The sequence below is a fragment of the Anser brachyrhynchus genome (assembly GCF_964034855.1).
Source record: "Anser brachyrhynchus genome assembly, chromosome: 2".
NCBI classification, from domain to species: Eukaryota; Metazoa; Chordata; class Aves; order Anseriformes; family Anatidae; genus Anser; species Anser brachyrhynchus.
Window position 1 is genome coordinate 6,902,049 of NC_137695.1, and position 20,711 is coordinate 6,922,759.

General features: G+C 44.5%; 1 long non-coding RNA gene across 4 annotated transcripts; it reads left to right on the forward strand.

The window, feature by feature from the left end:
- The first annotated feature begins 6,945 nt into the window (after positions 1-6,945).
- Positions 6,946-19,448, forward strand: LOC308188615. Of its 4 annotated transcripts, none has more exons than XR_013945645.1 (5): positions 7,215-7,647; positions 10,871-11,475; positions 15,416-15,565; positions 16,367-16,583; positions 19,083-19,448. It is a non-coding gene; the product is annotated as an uncharacterized lncRNA (long non-coding RNA). The 4 variants fall into 4 exon arrangements; XR_013945646.1 differs by having other exon boundaries at positions 7,216-7,647; positions 17,657-19,448; XR_013945647.1 differs by having other exon boundaries at positions 7,222-7,647; positions 16,448-16,583; positions 17,657-19,448.
- Positions 19,449-20,711: the final 1,263 nt, after the last annotated feature.

The following is a 20,711-nucleotide window of genomic DNA, read 5'->3' on the forward strand; positions in this document are numbered from 1 at the left end:
ACGTGCAGCAGGTAACAAGAGGCTATCCAACCTTAGTTTTCCATTAATACAGACTTCTGGACTTCGCTGCTAGGTTAAGAGTTAAACTTTTAGTTATTGGATCCCTTGTGTGATATAAACTATCATTATGAGATACATTTTCTTTCCATTATGCTGTAATAAAACCCTCCTCCTTATAATATAAATATATACATTTCCTCCGAGGCATCCTATTTGCTAAAGAACATCATGGAAATCTAATCTCCTTTTAATCAATAAAACACCAAATGATGTTTCTATTTAATGCAAACTTTGCTTCTTACCATGTAATGAACCTGTTTCTATTAAGAACACAGCCATTAATGGAATAAGTAATGCATTACTACGATTCCACTGCTACAGTCAGGTTTCTCTTAGTATTTCCATTATACACCCTGCTATTTAAGGATCTGCAATTTGCTGCAAGCTGAAGTTGTGCCTATAAAATCCTTTTATACCGCTTGAGGGGCTGGGGTTAGGGCTTGGGTAGGGAAGAAGGTTGCAGTTGTCGTCACGTGCAGGGGCTCTCTCTTGCTCAGACACAGGCTCACCGAATGACCCTGGCCAAGTTGTTTGGCCTTTTAGAGCTTCAGTCAATCCAAATGGAAAAAGGTCTGAAAAAGAGAGAGGCCTCAGAGATGAGAGAGATCCAAGTTTAACTACATTTAAAAGGATGGCTCTAGGGACTGATAATGGACTGGAGAGACTTTTGCTTTTGGGACATCAGTACAATTTATTGTAGGTCAGTAATGAAAAGAAAATGGAAGCATGGCATTGTGCCAAGAACAAGAACTATGGGTGGCTGCTCAAACCGCTTGTGATGGATAGCTGTAAGAACAGATAAACAGCTGTAATTTGGGCCAGAAAATACTTATGACCCAATCTACGCTTTTGCAAAGCAACTCTTTATTCCTACGCTTTTGTCAAGCTTTTGCTGAAGGAAGTTCAGGACCTTTTTCTTCACAAGATGCTCACTCAGAATATTTTATATCCATATTGGGTTGCAGTTCATCTCAGTCATACCGTTTCTATTATCTGATAAATGACAGGGCTTTCAAGGAAGAGAATAAGAAACATGTATTAGGAAACCCTGAGACATGTAATCACTGGTGCAGAAGTTGAAGGGAATTTGAGGATTAACAAACATTTCGATGAGCAGACAGCAAACTAAAACAAGGGGACAGACAATTCACAGCTGAATTTCACGCTCACATCTCCATGAATGCTGTCACTTCTTATGCAAGCAGATCAGACTGGGAGATCAGAACCTCTGACAGGACGTGAGGGACGTGGCTACCATGAAAAAGGTGGCAACACCTAGCAGGGGTTGGTGAGCTGAAACAGCAGTTTAAGGCAGCAATAGTAAAACAGTTTGGATTTTAGGCTGGTTTAGCAGCTCTAGCTGAAGCTGAAAGGAAAGATGTAGTGGAAGGGATGCTGCTATCTGAAGCTAATATCCAAGTTACCTTCCATTTGATCTTGTTCCAACCTGGGTGAAGAATTTCCTGCAAGTTGTGTACGAAATGCCTTCAGTGTATGAGGAAATCCTGGCTGCAGGAGAACTGGGACAGCCATCCTCAACTCCCCTTTCTTTTCCCCCTCACCCCTGAATAATGAGACTGGATAAAGGTAAATCTGGGCCTGGGAACACTTCAACAGAGGGACACCAGGGCTCCAAACCCTTATAGATAGCTGGCACAGCAGCCTGGAGAACACTTATCCTGCACCCCTGGAAAAAAAAGATGTCTTCTTTAACCCTCAAGGCAAGGTATTGAGGGTCAATAAAAGGTCCTCTGTTATTAATCCAGTAACCAAAGCGTATTTGCTGGGACTTACTGCCATCTTCAGTTTTCAGGCAAAGCTAAGGCATGAATGACAGGGCACTGAAGCTTCTCAGTCTGGTGGGGGGGCAATGATCCTCTGGTCATGAGCCTCAAAACTATCGTGCCAGTTACCTACACATGCAAATAGATATAGTTTCCTCCACTGTGTTCAGTTCACATTTCCAAGTTTTGCTTCACAGGTGTGAGCGTGCAAAACACCTCTTTAGACACGGGAATAAATCTCACTCTGATCCAATTGCCTGAATCCAGAGTCATAAACAATCCCTGCCTCTAAATAAGCAAGAGAAAAAGCAAGAATCACTTTCTCCTGGCAACTGGAAGGTTGCATGAATGGTGTTTAAGCTCATTTGGGAACCCCACAGTGGAGTCAGGAACCAAAGTTAGTTCTCCAAATCCCAGCAGAGGGCTTTGGTCATGGGATGGGTCAGGTAGCACACATGATATGCAAAAGTGTTTGATAAAAAATAAAAACGCGATGTCTGAGGTGTTTCCTGCACCTGAAGCTCAAGGCAGAAGGTTTGGGGAAAGGCCCAGTCCATACATATGGTCCGGTTGTCAGCAGTGATGGCACTGGCAGAGGGGGCAGAGGAGGAAAGAGCAGAGGAGGAAATTGGCAGAGAGAGCCATCACATCCGGAGGCTTTATCCTAGCACAGGTAACACATTCTTTATTTCACATTTATTTTCTTGCCATGTTAGGGAAGGGGAAAATAGACACGCTTATTTCTCCTGCTCATTTTCCTGGACCATCTGGTGCTGAAGCAGAGATGACATATCACTGCGAACAAGGGGAAGATGTCACAGTTTTCACTAATAGCTGTGGGAGGAAAATAATTATTTTAAAAGTATGTGGGCTGTACAGACCGTACTTGTTAAGTCAGACTACCAGCAAACTTACTTCAAACACAAAATGTTTGATATTAAATAATCAGTGATGTTAGAGATCAGCAGTCCCAGCCGTAAGTGCTGGGCCCATCTCTGCCCCTACCACAACCGTAACTCAGGCACTGCCTCGATGAAGCTGGTGCACAGTTTTCTGCACTTACTGGATCCAGTCAGAATGAGAAATTATAGACAAGGCTATGCCACAGATTATTCACACCGTGTACATCAGTGATTGCAATCAGGTAGGGAAATAGGTCAAGATGAGAGGTGAAGCCAATAATGTGACAAGTATCACCTTCCAAGCAACGACAAGAATGTATTGATTTTGTTCCCCTTAGCTCTGATCACTTCTGTATTGTTGCTGTGATGTCCTCAGGGCATCTATATAAGCTTACAGCTCCCGATAATTTCATAATAAGTGATAATTAAACTTTGAAGTACTAAAGAAGTGAAGAGAAATGAAATACTTGTCCTATATAGGGATTCTCAAGAAACATCACTCTCACCGAGTAGACACACATGGAATTCACAGCTGTTGTTCACCAGCTTTAGGGGCCTTTGGAAAATGTCTCGAAAACTATCAAATTCAGCACAGAAACCTGCAAGACACATGGAATAATAATTGAAAATAGAGCTTTTTGAAAATCAAATGGAACAATTTGACTCATAAGTAGTCTTCTTTTTTGGAATGAAATGAACATTTCCTCTCCCTCCCCCCAAACAAATCTGTTTCACTGAAATGTTGGCATTTGAAAAATGTTGATAAACTCTAGTTACAATGAGAGCTAGTCAGAAAATGGAAACAGATTTGGTAAATAAGTATAAACAAAACAGCTTGAATTTGATTCCTGGTATTTTGTAGAATTGCTTTGCTTTTTCTTTGCAAACAAGTACAGCAACAACTTCGGGCATTCAGAAAATAAGCACAATGCCCAGAATGCTTCCAAATTCATGTCAGGATAAAATAATAATATTCATTATTCAGTAGTGCACAATTCATTATAGTATTATTTCCCCATTTAAAGGGTTCCTTTAATCAGATAGCAGCCAATCACCCAATGGAAGTAATAGATAGGCAGAACAAAGAGTACATAAACTAAACTCCTGAAAATTGTTTTCCAGAAAACTTGTTGAACACAGAATATTAAACATTCATGGAGACATTTGGGCCATGTGTACTTGTAATGATGAACTTCAGATACAAAAGCAAGAATTTGTTCACATGCCCCCTTTTTCCATAGACACCAATGGAGCTAGATAAATACTGTACATCTACTGTACATTATTTTTTTCTCTAGGAAACAAAGATCATCTCAGTGGTATTCTGGACAGGTCTATGAGTGTAGTTTACATTGCAAGACTAAGTTTTAAGCGTTGTCAACCCAGAATTATTTATCAATACTAGTTGGAAGGTATCTTTCATTTAAAAAGAAAAAAAAAAAAAAAAAAAAAGAAAAAGGAACCTAATTCAATAGGACTTTGTTACAAGTTCTGGAGACAAGGTCACAGATGAGACCTCCAGAGGTTTTTGTTGGAAACACTGTACTTTGTTCTTTCACGTAGAAGGGAGCTGCCATATCCAATTGGAAATAAAAAATGTCTATTGCAAACTTAATGCAATTTTATTGGAACTAAATTCAATCTCTTCATTTTTGATGCAGTAATGGGTCAGCAAACAGAACTCGGGAGCGTAGCATCAGACAAGTAATGTTCCTGCGGTCAGAGATGCCACCACCAGAAGTATACTTTATAAACAAGCAAGCCCTGAAAATTTATTTAGAATATTTAAAAGAATGGTGTTCTTCTCAGATGCTTACAGACCCGCATTCGCCAACAAGCTGTTTCTCAGTCATCATTACAAGCTTAAGCTTCAAACAGAAAATCCATGCCCTAGATAAAGAAGATCACTTCTCTAATGTTATTTTTTCTCCTTCCTCAAATAGGTTATACAGCAAGCTCTCTGCTTTGGCTGATTAAAACATACCATGCATAAGGGAGTGGGAGACACACATGGAGTCAGACCCTCGATTTATATAATCTTCATTGACTTCAGTGGAGTGACACCAATTTATAGCAGGAAGGGGCTGCCTACAGATTCTTAAAGGATTGATTGGTAACATACAACAAACCATTTTCAGGGAATAAGGTGTTTTTGTGAGAATGATTCTTCCTCTGTCTTGACTATGAGACAGAAACTTTACTAACACAGACAGGGGCTACACTGTGATATTTATGATACCCAAAAGGAAATACTTTGTATCTGAGATGCTCGATAGTCTAATTTACATGTTTATTGCACAAAAGAGCAATTTATTTACAGGAAGAAAAGTACCTATACATTTTAAAGCAGTTTTTAAAAGGGAATGATTTTGAAAGTGCAGAATAAGAGGACGTTTTTCATCTGTTTGGGTCTGTTCTTCCTCTTCTCTTGGTCGCTAGGAAGAAATACTGGAAAGTAACACTTCAGATAGTAGAGATCATTCATAGCATCTCCATCCACTTTCCACGCCTGCTTTTGGCAGCCTGGCTTGTGTCATAACTATCTCAAGTTTATTTATAGTTCAGCTGTGTTATGAGAGGTCAAGCAAGGAGGAAGATAAAATCACCAGGGAGTCCAGGGAGGAAATTTGTTGTGCTGTTTTGGGGTGGGTTTTTTGTTGTTGTTGTATTTTTTTTTTTTTAATGTTTATCCCCAAAATAACATGCTTTGGAAGCTGTTCCTTCCTTTCATTTCTCCATGTTCCTCCCCCATCCCCATGGCTGTTTTGGCAGGGATGCTCTGGAAAACAGCAACTGCTGACACCTCTTCCCAGAGCCTGCACTGCAGGTTGCGTGAGGTTTCTGTGTCGGTGGCCCTGGGAGTTAACAGAGATGGTCCTTGGCTGAGGCACTGGGGACTCAGCCTCAAGAAGCGCTGATGTGCCGCCCTCAGAAGTGGCTGGATTTAAAAAACTGCAGTTGTGCAGGACCAGAAGCAATGAGCTGTGCTGACCTGGAAGAGTTCATGGGCAGGGTTTGCCAACAACTGGCCTCATGGCTGGAGGAAAGTTGCTACTAGCCCAAAATACTGAGTCCCTGCTCTCCTGTGCACCTGGGAAGGCTGCTTCCCATACACTGGCACTGAGGAAGCAGATGGATGCAAATTCCCCCAGGACTGCACCAGCTTCTTCCCCTCTTTCTCCTCCACATCATTTCCCTTTCTTGAGGGTGTGCTGGGGTGCTCTGCACAAGGATGGAGTAAGCATAGATGTCCTCCATGTGGCAGAGAGGAAAATTTAAGACAGAGGGTTGCCGTGAATCCTAGAGGTACCCAGCAGCTCTGGGGCAGAAGTGAGCACAGCCCAGGAAACCCAGGCTCTCCTGCGATCCCATGCTGGCTCGGTGGTAAAGCAGAGCTCTCTCTGAGCTGGAACGGGGAAGATCAAGGACTCCTGTGAGCAAACACAGGAGAAACAATTTCCATACCCCTGCATGAAGGGTGTAGTCAGGATGCTGCTTCTTCAGCAGAGGCAGTAATGCAGCGATGGCAGGTCAGAGCTGGTTAATATATCACCTTCTAACTGGGATTGAATAGATTCACTTGGTATGTGCAGCTATAGACAAGGCCCTGATTTCAATATCATGCTGCCTATAACACATGACAGGGTCAACAGGCTGCTGTAGAGATCAAGAGAACAGATCAGCCTTCCAAAAATTCAATATTAATTATTGAATATTTATGTTTACCGGGGGGAATGAGTGATCAGAGTCTCTCTCCAAGGCTGTGTATGAATCTTTGTATTTCAAGAACAATATAAATCAGTCCTTTTTATTTGTCATTTATGTGAGATAATTAACATCACAAGCATTATTAATAAGGCATGAGACAGAAAGAGAGGAAGCAGAGCAGCTCACTCCCTACAAGTTTCTCTCTCTGCATTACGTAGATTTATCATGTACCAATTCCCCACCCTACCCACCACTTCTTTTCCCTTCTCTCTGGCAAATTCAGGCTTTGATAGCATTCATACACCACTGATTAATATACCTCAGCCATCAAGTTATAGCCCCTTACAAATATTAACAAATTCATCCTTGCATCAAGCCTTGTATCCGCAGCACCAGGTATGAGATCCATCCTCCAGGGTGACACAGGGGGAGGCAGATGGAGGTCTCCAGGGTGGATGAAGGCACAGAAAAACAATATGTCAGGCCTAAAAGAGAAGTTAAAGGATCAGTACAAAGAACGTGCAGAAGAAGGTTATACGGACAACACCTATCGATCACAATGGTCCTTCTGGCCTTCAGAATCCATTTAATAAAAGTTAACTCTAGTTGGCTTCGAGCCCTTCAGCCATACATCTCAGTCTGCTTCCAAAGGGAAATTATCGTCCTCAGCCTCACAGGTGAGGAAAGTGAGGGACTGAGAAAGTAGAACCACAGCCTAAGGGATACTCAGGTGTTTGATTTTAACAGGGTTTTGCCTAACACTGAAGTCTGTCAGGTGTGCTGGTTGAGAGCTTAATCCACAGATTTACAGCTCCTTTGCTCAGGCAGAGCACAGAGGCAGCTGGAGGTAATGGGAAGGTGGAAAGAAGTCCCCCTGTGCCTTGGTCCTTCTGGGTGATTGATGCACAGATGCAAAAACTCTGAAATTCACAAGCTAACCCAAACCCTGAGAGCTGATGTTATGAGTTTATCACTGCTTACTGCCAGCTGGAGAACTGTGCTGAGTCTTTGGTGTGGACACCCAGAGGTGGGAATGGAATTGCCTCCCCAGAGCAGGGAGGAAAAAACTGCAGAAGGCTACATGGACCACTCTGAGGACACCCTGGAGATCCTTTTTGGTGCTCAGCAGTGTACAAACCTGCCTTTGAAGAAAATACATTCGGCTGAAGCATTGCTGTTGGTGAGGTGTAAAGGTGGGTGAGGTGGTGGTTTCCTTAAAATGGATAGCTGAAATCATGGCCATTCAACTGCCAGATTTTCCAATGTCCCGTTTAGTTTTGTTTGGCTTAGTTTTGTTTCCAAATGCCACTTTGTTCTGCCTTCTCCTCACTCCTTACAAAAAGTCCATACAAGCCAGGTTACCACCAAAACAGCTTTTTGGTTTCTGTCCCCCAGCGCATGCACCTTTTGGACCCCCAGACCAGATCTGTGCCCGCTGGGTCAATGCATCTCCAGATGTGAAGACAAAATTGCAGTGGCTGCTGATTTTCAGCTCACGTTTTTCACACTATTTACCGTGCAATATTGATATATTAAAATATTACACCTAATCATAATTAACAATGATACTTAGCAGCATCTATATGGCTCTTCACACCTTTGAAGTGCTGTGCAAACACTCATTAATTAATCTTTGCTTCGGGGATCCTGTACGGCAGCCTCTTCCGCAGGGCACCAAAACCTGGTCCCCAGGTGTGGAGCCGTGCTTGCTGGGACATGCTGAGGACTGCCCATGGAAATGGAAGCTGCTCTCCCAGGGGAGATTTAGCTCTCGACATCTCTGAGGTACCCAGAGCTGTCTTTCTACCCCCAGGGGAGATACAACAGCAAAACCGTGCTGGAATGAGCAGTACAGACCAGAGAGGGACAAATGGTTGTGATGCTTATAGTCCCCAGCACTGGTGCTGGTTCAGCTTGGTGACCTGAAGTCATCTAGTAAAGATTGGTGCCTTTTCTTGGGTCAGCACCAGTCCTGCGTGCCCATAAATATGGGGTCCCCATAGCTTGCCTGAAGCTGGGGGTGAGGAAGGAGGAAGATGTAGTGGTGGGGGAAAGGGGAATATGACAATCACAGGACCTGCTCCAGGATCATATCCCAGCAGCTGCCCCTTCCTGGATGTCCTTCACACACCACTCACACCTATTCAGATTTGGTCCCTGTGGTAGATATCTCTCCAGTCTGTATTTCTAAGGTGAATGGAGGTAGTCTTTTTGTGTCTTGTGCATCCTGCTCAGTGCTGGTATCTCTGCCTGGATGAAATGTATCTTTTCTCAGCTTTTCACTGTCTTGCTCTGAAATCTCCACTCCCATCCCTCTGCAGAGCTCAGTAACAGCTTGCTTCATCTTCCTACTGTCAGCACTCTGCTTTGACCCTTTAATCAGGGGACTTGGCTTTTATCTGGAAGACATATGCCTTAGGTGTCTTGTATAAGGTGCCACACAAAGCAAATTCAGCCAGGCCTGCCAATAACACATCATCTAACCAGATGGGGATAAACAGACTTGAATTCATTTGCTCCCTTTTCTCCACTCAGTAGTAGCAAGCACTAGAGAAAAGGCTGTTACGAGCTTCGTGCACTGTCTCTGGGTAGAGGGATTTTGTGCTTTGCATTTGAGGAGAGCTCAGGTCAGCCTCACAGCTTCTTTCTAACAGGGATGGTTGGCATTAATAAAGCGAGAAGCTTTTTGCCACTTTGTCCCTGTGACATTGTAGCTACCAAAAACGAATGGTGTCACGAAGGTTTTTTTTTTTTTTATCTCAGTGAAATCTCAGTTTTGCTTTTTTGTGCAATTTGGATAAAACAAGGGGGAACTGTGAGGCCCCCTAGGCGAAGATAAATGGTTTGTGTTGAATCGTCAATGGAGAAGTGACCAAGCTCATTTTTTTCCTTTGGTGACCTCAGCAAGATTGATATCTAGATCTCATCATCTGAAGTGAAAGAGTTATTATTACAGAGCCTGGAGCAGAGCTGACATACTTGCAATGAATGAAGCTGTTTCAAGCTTAGGGAATTCAAATAGCCAGGCCAGGGGCATGCTCTGTATGGGAAGAGCAGAGATACCAGCATTCAAACCAACAAAATGGGTCTCAGACAGTCAAAAGATCAAAGAAACACTTTTGAGCAGAACAGATTTTTTTCCAAAAGTGTTAATTGGAATATTTGATAGTGGCATCATTCTCTCTCTCTCAGTTTTCATTTTCCCAATGCTTTTTAAAGCTGTTATTTTTCTTTAGGTTTTCTCAGTCAAAATTATCCATTTTTCTCCTTGGGAAATTTAAAGAGAACATCCTTGCAAAGCAAACAGGTTTGATCAAGTTAAGAAAAGACAGACATGGAGACAGTTGCCTTTGTGCTAGAGGACATACCCCTCACGTAACAAGGCCAACTTAATCCCTGTTGTGCTCTCTGCCTTGGGTGCACTAGGTATACAATTTTAAGGTGTGGACAATGACACACTATGAAAGTCCTGGACAGGAGCATGTCCGTGGGAGAGCATCCCTTGGGGTGGGTGGCAGGGCTTTGTTTTTATTATTGGGTATAGGCAATCCTCAAAGTGGCACCAACCCCCACGTTGTTGTCCTGGAATTTGCACAAATGGCAATCCTGAGGAGCTTATATTTTAAATAAAACAAAGTGTGTGCCCATTTACTGATTGGGATTACAGGCACACGCAGATTAAGACCCTGATCAGACACCTACTGAAGTCAATGAGGGGAAAAAAATTGCAACCAGCCTCAGTGAGCATATGGCAGTCTCAGATTCAAGGTCATACGGGTAACACGCAACATCGCTGATATCTCACACCCCAGGTGAATGCATTAACCCTGCTTGGAAATAGTTGTATTTGCTCACATACCTTAGCCTGAGCTGAGAAGAGCCAGGTCTGTGATCACGCTGCCTGCCAGCTTCAACACAAAAAATGACAGAGTGAAAGAGGTCTCAAAGACCATGAAACTTTAGGAGCTTAATTAAAACCAGCATCTGGGCAATTTAAAGGAGAAAGACTGAAATTAGTGCCTCTGCAAACAAAGAGGCAGGCAGCACCTTGCTGCTACACATCTGCCTCTGCTCCAAGGGGACTCCGCGAGGACCTGGAGACACCGCAGGGACAACTCCATCCGTCTCCTCCATCACCACTCACAAAACCACTGGCTCTTACAGGAGACTGTGCAGGTGCACATGTACCTGAAGATCAGGGTTTTACTTCATGGATAATTTTGTATACTTGTTGGGAAAAAAGTTGCATAAAAATGGAAAAAAAAAAAAAAAGGATATTAAGGGTAAAAAAAAAATGATGCCTATTCCAAATATCCTGGTGACTCAGAAGCCAAAAAAAAAAAAAAAAAAAAAGCCAAGTAGGGCACTCTTTTCCTTCACATTTTTTATTTTTTTTTTTGGTTATTGTTCACTCAGGTGTCAGTTCAATCAGACTGTCCACAATGGCCTTTTGAGGTGTGCCACAGCGTAGTTCAGCTTTGGGCTTCCTTAATCTGATAGAGAAGAGTGGTGAAAATAGGCAAGGACAGATGTTCAAATACTTTCGCTTTGGCAACAAGAGGAGCAAACGCAGTGAGGAGGTCAAGGGCCAGCAGAAGAGAAACGGAAGAAAGGCCACAGCTCTCAGTAAAGAGAAGTACCACGGCTCAGAGCTGCATGGAAGCGAAATAATGAAGTCAAGGACCTCACATGCTTCTGCTGCAGCTGGAAAATGCTTAAGTCTGAAAAGTCGGATTTAGATCTGTCATAATAACGCTATGCATTTCAGATTGATTGAATTATAACTCACAGGTGCTCCCTGCTCCGCGCATTTCATCTTTCTTCCCTCTACAACAGGCTTTAAACTCCAGCACGCGAGACAGATGAAAAAGATTGCTTCCCTGCATTCTCCTTAACACCGCGAGGTCCCCGTTGCATTTATAAACAAGTATTTCTACATGTAACGCTCTGCGGAGGAAACCCAACCGCCGCCAGTGCAGGCTGTTTTGATGGACTGAGTAAACATGATACTCTGGTGACAGGTAATTTTCATACTCCGCTGATTAATTCCAGAGCACGGGAACAATGGGGCTTTTTCAGCTGCTGAATAATGCATGTATGGCATTGCAACTGGTAAGCAGCAGGGTTCCCGGTTAGCAATAGAAATTCACACACCCATGCTATTTTAATAAGCTATCACTGTTAAAGAAGTCTATTTACGTTATTCATCTCCAACATTTGCACAAACATGTCAACTGGGGAAGTGTGTGGGGGGAGGTAGGAGGGAAAAATGAGGTCATATTCATATACACTTTCTTAGCTGTTTAATTTATATAAGCCTTAAAACAAGCAAAAAACCCTACTTCCATGGGAAAGAAGGCACCATGACCAACACCTGAAACCTGGAAAATATGGACACAATGAAAACAGACTGTAGCAGGAGAGAAAGAACAGGACAAGGATATGCACAGGAAGTTGGGCATAGGATGTTACAGAGTTTTGTGAGCCAGAGCTGTTCTGGGATTCAGTCACCAAGCTGGTCCATGGCACTGGCTCCTATTAACCCACCCCAGACCCTTTGGAGCCATCTGGAAAGTGTCCCCGTCACTGTCTCCCCTTGAACCAGCCACGAGCTCCCAGAGGAACCAGACCTGACATATTTCCCTGCTGCAATGCATTTGGGTTTGGGACAGGGGCCACCAGGCTGGAGTTCAGGGCTGCTTCACTTGGGTTGTGAAGGTGGAGAGAGCAAAAGGAAGGAATCAGCTCTTAATTACGGGATCAAGCATCGACTCACTTGAATTTTGGTGTGCCATGAGCTAGGTGATTCATTTCCTTAATTGTCAGTGGAGACCTACTCAATGCTGAACATGTGTACAAGTCCGTTTTTCTTTACTCCACTTAATATTGATCAGGGGAGGAATTCATTTGCATAAAAAAGAGGCATTTAGTATTGTCAGAAGCTCCGGGGTGTCCTGTTTGGTTTTCAGCTGTGCTCCAGAGGGGTGCAGGTTTCCCATAGGTTCTGGGTAATGTTTGCCAGCCCCAAGGGGATATCTTGGATACTCAAGGGTATTTAAAATGGCACTAGGTGCCTATGCTTAGACAACTGCATCGCACCCTTGACTTCCATTGATTATAATGGGAGTTTGGACAGCTGGACAGCTGAATTTGTTGTGCCGTAATCTGTGAGCTGAATACCACCCAAAGAAAATGTCAAAGTCTCCTCATTTTCACTGGAGGCCAGATTTTCCAGAAAGCAGCTCCTATTTTGGCATCCGTTCAGCTGCCAAACTTTCAAGAGTGATCAAAGGCAAGGCTGAGTCCTGCTGGAGAGGGGGGTCTTGAGCAGGTGAAGTGTGTTTGCTACATCAGTTCCTCATGCCACACTGCTCAGTACAAAAATGGAGGTAAAGCAGAATCTGAAGACAGACTTGCAAACCTGGAAGTCCCAGACCAGGGAATTTGACGTGCACGCAATGGATCTCTGCACGCACAGCACAGGAGACACAACCATGCGTGATCCCACATACTACACTGTCAGAAATCCAGCAAATCTCACCACAGGCAATAGCATTGATGGAGTTGGGCTAGTTGTTCCTTTTCTCCTCGTCTTTGTGTCCTCTATTCATATCCCTCAGAAATAAAGTTATTTTAAAGTGAGGAAAGCCCCAAGCAGTTAATCTCATACATGGTTTCCACTTGCCATTATTTTGCTGGTTGGGATCTGGATGCTGGTACTGTGTCATCCCCTACAACTTCACATCTAAGATTTTATTTGCATGGCAAGTATTGCTGTCATAACATGCATTCTTTCAAATCATGCTCACAAATTTTGTTTCTCCTTAGCTGTCTGCGAGGTTTCCCTCTCCCTTTTTGGGGATTCATCTCTAGAAGATGGTGGGAAGAGAATTTCCTCTGTTTTAGAGAGCGGGGCCGTTTCCCAAAACAGCATAAGAATTGTATATACGTGTTTTTCAGGACATGACTATTTCACTACATAACAGTCCAAAAATTTATATCATTATACTGGAAGCTTTGAGCTTAATTCACTTTATTTCATTTCTTTTGGCTCTGCAAATAGAAAAATAGGGGGAAAAAAATCTCCAGATCTTTGCTGTGGGACACCCTGGCGTGCATTAATGAGTGTGGGGGTCGAGGAGTGCCCAGCTATGGGAGGAAGGAGGTGGAGCCCAGGGCGGCCCCAGCATCACGTTGTGCAATGTGTTATTTCAGCCTCCCTGGAGGCCGGTAATTACGCACGTCAGAAAAACTTTAAGGTAACCAACACGCAGGGTAATGGCTGCATAAGGAGACCAACTGGCAGAACACATTGAACCAATTTTCTTCCAGCCTTCCCCCCAAGTCTTTCTTTAAAAGCCTCCCCTTTCAGTCTGGGGAGAAGCATGAGAAAATTTGCCCGAGGTTTTCTGAGAAGCCAAAGGAGGAGGAGGAGGAGGAGAGCAGGTGATGGGTTACAGAACCTCATCTCCCCTTCGTGGCTCCCTCTTCTCCCTCAGCCCAATTGTAATTAAACTTGCTGTTGCACCCACTGTGCTAGACACTAATGGGAAAATGCAAATAGACAGCCGTGCTCTGCGGGGATTATATTCCAAAAAGATAAGACGAGGGAGTATTATTCTCCTGTTAGAGCAGCAGTGGTAGGCAACGGGGATTTCTAAAAAGTTATTTGCCAACACTTCCAGCCAGCTTTGTAGTGTCTGCAGGAAAAAAAAAAAAAAAAAAAAGGCGTTTACTCTTCTCAAACAAAGTTTTAAAGGAGCTGATTTCATCAGGACTGATTTTGGTTGTTTGCTGTGAGATACCACAGAAGTATAGCATGGTTTTCACTGATTTGGCTTCTAACGCTCAAACCTAACTTAACCTGGCTCACTTTTTTGAATATTTGATGAGCACCCACAGCCCCACAGAACACTACTCTGCAGTGATGTGGAGGAGCAAAGGAAGAGGGAGCTGAAGGAGAGCAAAAGAGGAAGCTATTTTGAGCACAAAGCCTCTAGGCAGATGTAGCTTGTGGAACTATCACATTCTGCCTGAGTTATTGGAGCAAATCAATACTAATTATTTTAAGGCTGAGGCCTTATGCTGGGGCTTCTCAGAGTACTCCTGGTGATCTTCTACTGCTTCTTTTGTAAACTTGCTCTACAAGATATTATCTCAGTGTGCAGAGCGAGGATGCTGTAAGGCAAGGGGACGTCCCACCAATTAGCCTCACCATGCTCTCAGGCACCCATGCACAGCTTCTGCCTGCAGCAGGGCATGTGGATGCTGATGTAGGATGAAATTCGTGCTGTGATTCTTTTGTGGGATTGGAGAATCCCCCAAACTCCTCTTTCTTATGGACAGGACTATGCTTAGGCTCCTTACTTTAGGAGAAGAGTAAAGGACCTGATGGTCTCTTCAAGAAATCTCAGCTAGAAATTAGGAGCCAAATGAGCAAGGGATCCACAAACCAATCCCCGGTGCCATCTCAAAGTGAGCAAGAAGACTACATGTTGCTGAATCAGGTGAGTTTGCAGCCTGGCCAGCACAGCTGAGGGCACATTTCACCTTCCCCACACAGCAATGAACGTGTTTCCTCCTGCTCTTGGAGAAGCCATTCCCTCACCATTGCCAAGCTCATTTAGAGGATACAACTTGTGTAGTTATCAGCCACAGCACAAGACCAGGATGCTACAGAGGATCCAAGCCCTCCCTTCAACCAACATAGCTGTTCGTTGTGGCTCCAGTGATACTTAAGATGAATTTCAAGCTCATATCTGCAACCAGCTCCCTGAAGCTCTCAGCCCAGTGGCTGCCCAACCCAAACCTGAGAGCTCTCCTGTGGTGAAGGCTGATGCTTCAGATCCCAGTCCTGTCCAGCATGGCCTCTATGGGGTTTGATACTTACCTGTACCTGGCAGGATCACACCACAAAACTGACCAGCAGCACCCGTCCCACTGTATTTTTATTATTTCCAGGAGCTTCTGCATCCCTTCTGCTGTCTGCTGATCTTCACACAAGAGAAGCTCAGAAACACAGGTGCTCTGCAAACTGACTCCTTCAAGGGTCCTGCTTTACACAAAACGAGGGAATGCAGGCTGGAATCTCAGCACTCTGCTTAAGAAATCGTAAGCACTGCATAGCTGGCTTTGATGCATGACATAGGTCTGGGAAGGGCAAGGGTAGCCAGAAGGTCAACTATAAAAATCAGTGCAATGATATCCACTACCACTCAGTTTCTCCACATTGCAGGAGGGGTTATAATGTTTTTCTCTTATAAAAGCTCTTCTCAGCATTGATTTTATTTTTCTTGATTCAGTGGCTGAAACAGCAAACATAGAAGTTTATTTCATTTCATCCAAAATGAAATATTCCTTTCATTGTCTGTTTTGTTTTGTTTTTATTTAGTGGGCTTTTTGTTGTTGTTAAAAAAAAAAAATAGTTACTTTCCTAAGCAAAATTCTGGTTTGAGATGCAATGTTTTGGCTTTGCAAAGATCAAGCTTAGGGTTGTAATCTTTCCAAAAATATTTTTTCTTTCATGCTTTGGGGGTGAAAAACCTTGAAAATATGGCATGATTTCACCACTCTCAGGTTAACCAAAACCGACTTGTTTATGGCAAGTGAACTACTGTCTGAGAACTTGCCTCGTGTAGCTCCATTCTCCACTACCCCTTTTTTGTCTTTTTAGATTTGAAATTCTTCAGGGAAGAGACTGACTTTCCGTTTGCACAGGGGCGAGCACTTTGAAGATAAAAATTGTTAGAGCAGTGCTAAGTATTGTGTAGCCTCGGAAGAACGTGTTATCAGCTTACAAAGCCACTTTGAAAAGTAGCATACACTCAAAGGCACCGAGATCTGTCTGTAAAAAGAAAAAAAAAAAAAAAAGTGTAGGTGGGATTTACTGTCTGCTATATAACTTTCTCCTAGACCTTGACTGCACGAAGCATACTGCAAGCGAGGCAGAGTTTTTCGCAGTAACAACTGCTCTCGATGAAACTTGTTTTTAAGGATTCTGTGGCAGCACAGGGACACCAAAGCTTTCTACACCCAGATCCAGAAGACCTCCCCGGGTCACAGCAGATCAACCCTGTCTCTGCAACGCCGTGATTCATCGGATCAAGCTTTATTAACAGCCAATTTGCAGGTGACTTTTCTTCTCAGAAATGATTTGCTAAGAGCATTTGTGGGGGGAGAGGGAAGGGTTCCTTGTGGGTATCACTGCAGCAAACTGAGTCATCAGCACAAACAGGGCTCCAAAGCTGGATACAAGCTACGTGAGACCCAACAGTGCTGTACTGCCTTTATGAGGGAAAATAACTTAAGACTTATCCCTTCCTGGCTAGACAGTCTCTCTAAAAGCTCTGGGGATGCCTGTTATTCCTTTAATCAGAAAAACGGAAAGCTTCTTACAGACTCTCCCAGGCTTCCCCATGCCTCTCCACCACCATCCTGGATCTCGGGTGTGTGCATGAAGTCCAGATGTTCCTCCTACTCTGGAGTCACTCATGCATCTGCTAAGGGGCTCATCAGCCTAAATAAATGGGAATTTCCCTATCCAGCCATTGCAAAATGGCATCCACTCTTAACTGGTCTTCCCCTGCCCCTGAGGGGACTTGGCCTCCTAACGAGGTATGTGAAAACCTTCCCAATGCATAGACTTGTTTGCTGCTCCTCATTCCTACTCAAGGATCACCCATGCCCACAAACAAACACCCTTCCTCTTCACTACAACACCAGCTTGAGAGGGGCCCGATATGTCAGAGTCATTCTGAAGAAGGCCCCTTTTAGCAGATCTCTCTAAAATAAGCCTGGAAATCTGTGCCAAGGCTCTGCTGCTGCGGAGGACATGGAGCATCACCTCAAAAACAGCAGCAGGCAACGAGGCGAGCTCTGGGCTCCCTGGGTACCTCCATCCCACGGGGGCTGCATCCCTGCTGTGGGGTGTTGCTAGCGGTACCCCTGCCCTGCGGGGCCTTCAGCTGTGGAGGAGGAGGAGGAGGGTTTGTGGGAAGGGATTGCGAGTCAGGGCTCCCTCTGCTACAGCACCCCACTGCCCTCTGGCTCACGGTGAGCCTGGCTGCCTCCCACCTCTGAAAAGGGATTCATCCACCTAGAGGAACGTCGGGAAATTCTTTGTGAAATAAGGATAAACACCTCGAGACATAAGTTCTTAGCTAAACGACAGCCAACCAGTTGTTGTTATTATTTTTATTTTAGTTCCAAGGCTTCCATTAACAGCAAAAGCATATCCTGGGGCATGAGAAGAGCTGAACATGAGCCTGTGAAGCTGCTCACCTGATGGAGGTGTTTTCCGGGGACTTCATCAGCACTTTTCTGGTCTCAGAAGAAAAGGCTAAGCGTTTCCCACCTGGCACATCTTCCCTTCCAGGATATGGTGTTTGTTTTCTGTACCTGGAGCAGTAATTTTGCCCGATCCCAGCTCACATTTAACTCCTGACTTGCCACAGACAAGAAAGGCCTTTGCAGCCTCTCAGGGTCACTCCCTTCTCCCTTTTGCTCAGCAGGAGATTCCAGAGCCATCAGTGTCCATCTGATGACATGAGGTTTTCAGAGTATCGCTGCCCACAGACAACAGCTGAACAATTTTAGCTGCAATTCCAGCTGCATATCCAATCCCAGCTGCAATTTTAGCCACCTTCTGCTCTTAACAATTTCTGTTCTTCTTCCCGGTAATAGACAATGGTCACGGGGTGCTTCCCAGTTGAAAACCCCAATGCACCTTGCAGAAGGTCAGCAGCAGTACGTCATTTTAGCAAAGGGAAAGTGTAGCACAGAGAGTTTGGAAGCCTCCACCCATGTTGCGACAGTCCCAGCTAAACGTAGGCAGCTGTAGGCCATCATATTGCCATTTCTTTCAAGCCACCCATGCTGCAGCCCCAGAAGGTGACCACATGTTCAAGGTTATCACAGGATGGCCCTGTGAACCAGAAGACATTTTCAGGATGTCTTAAACATTTTCTGGGATATATGGGCACAGAGTCAGTTTTTTTTCTGTTTGTTCAGATCCTCTTGCTGCACCACACTGACTCCATGTGGTGCTGGCTGAGGGAAAAATACCCAGGAGAAGGAGGGATGGCTGTGATGGGCACTGCTCCACGAGCAGTGATGTTCACTTCAGACATTTCCTTTACTCAGAGCACATGTTTGTGGTACTTACGGAGCATTTCCAACTACACATATTCAGATGTTGAGTTAGTGGAGAAAAAAAAATAAGTCATGCTTTTGTAAATTTCACTCCAGCTTACATTGGGATGGAAGCTAGGGGTTGTGACCCTAAAAAGTGATTTGAACAGCTACTTGTAGCTTGTTTTATTGTGGAAATACTGTTTACACAATCATAGCTTGTGTGTTTTCATCCTAAACAACTTTTAAACCTAATGGTCACTTCCCACCAAGTACAAAAGGGATGAAGCGTTCCCAAACCTAAGCAGTTCTCCGGACTTCCATAAAAATGGGCAGCCAGCAGTTGAGGGAGCCCCAGGCAGAAGGAAGTGTGGAGATCCCCAGTCAGCATTAGACACGAGAGAGGCCAAATCGAAACACGCACACAGACATGCATGCAAACATACACGGCTTTCAGTGCCCCGGTTGACAGAAAATCCTAACTTTGTCCCTGTGCCAGAGAATACAAACAGCAGACACGAACCCTGGAAATGAGGCCGCTTTGATCCCGCCGCATGCTGAATCGCTGATCTCCTGTGGAATTTGCCCTCCTGAGGCTGCAACAAAGAAGTCAGATGAATGCGAGGAGGCAGGACTGCAGCAGCCACCTCCGTCATTCTGCCCACGTCCTCCCTCACCCCTCTGCAGCTCCCCTTGTCATTTGCTTGCCATGTCCTTACTGCAAACACTGCTTCACTTAACCCGTGACTGCTCTGCCTGGACCAAAGCAGACAGCATGGTGGGAACCCCTAAAAGGACACAGCCTTCCCACGGTGACACATCAAGTCGAGCTAACAGCATCCCTGGGAGATGCTAATGAAACATATCCTGCCACGGGGGGTAATCCCAAGGGCTGTTAGGGCTCAGAATTCCATCGCTTATGGGTCAAAGCTCTTGCTTGAACCCTTGTGCTTGCACCTAATACATCCTGAGCCCCAAACCTTCATGAGGTGGACCCAGCATGGACCCAGCAACACTTCTAAACCTGCCCCAGATTTACTGAGATGAGACAGGGAATGCTAGGGAGGCTTAAGCCCTCCTTTTCTCACTGCACACTCCTATGTTTTGGCAACAGTCCCATGGACACAGCCTGTCCCCTTTTCACGTTGGGCTTGCATCCGTCTCCAGCCTGAGCTGCAGGAATGCACGAGGGCCAAAGACCTGGGATGGTTTCTCTAGCCCCTTCCAGTCTCCAAGGTGGGAACTCAAACCAGTGCCATTCTCCCCATACTTTGTCTGTAAAACTGCAGGGACTTGCAGAGCATTGAGCATAGTAATAAATAGACCTGCTCTTAGCATGGCATTTTGTGGCAGCCCCAAGAAGCCAACGAGGTACTGGCCCATTACTCTCAGAGCTGTGGAAATCTACAGTCAATGACAGCTTCTGCTGCAAAGACCTGCAGGTGGTGGTTTATGCATCTCCATCCCCACCTCTCTGCAGGCCACCATCTATCCAGCTGGTGGGCGCTGCTGCTCCCAGATTACGATTCTTAATTTGGAGAGTCTCTTTTGACATTTTTACTACTGCAGAACGATGTTTACATGCTCACGGGAGCAAGCTGTGCTCAGGAAGGATGAAATTCAGCTCCTCCAATTGCACCCAGTTTCTCCCTCACACTTTCTTTTCTTCCCTTCCTGATTCATTTATAATCAACTATGAAAAATGTCACTGGTTTCCAGGAAAAGCGAGGGGCTGACCAAGGCACAAGTCAACCCTTTAATTTAAAACAGTTGAGGAGGGGGGACACAATTCAGCGAAGCTGTTCAGCTAATGCACAAACAGTTTGTAATTACAGGAGCAGTCTGGGAAAACAGCACCTACCTAGGGAATATTCTTATTAAATAAAGCAGAATTCTGTCACCTTTTTAATCATGAAATATTGATGAAACTGTAAGCAGCCCCTCTGAGGTTTTAGCCTTTGCCCTCTCCCTGTGTGTGTGTGTGCCCACAGAAAGACAAAGGGGGGGAAAAAAACTCAATGCCTAACGATGGAGTTGCAGAATACAAACCATGCTGCTCTGTACCAGCGGATTTTGCTGAGGTTGCATGGGTGTATGGATTGGAGAAATAAAAATTCTGCACTCACCA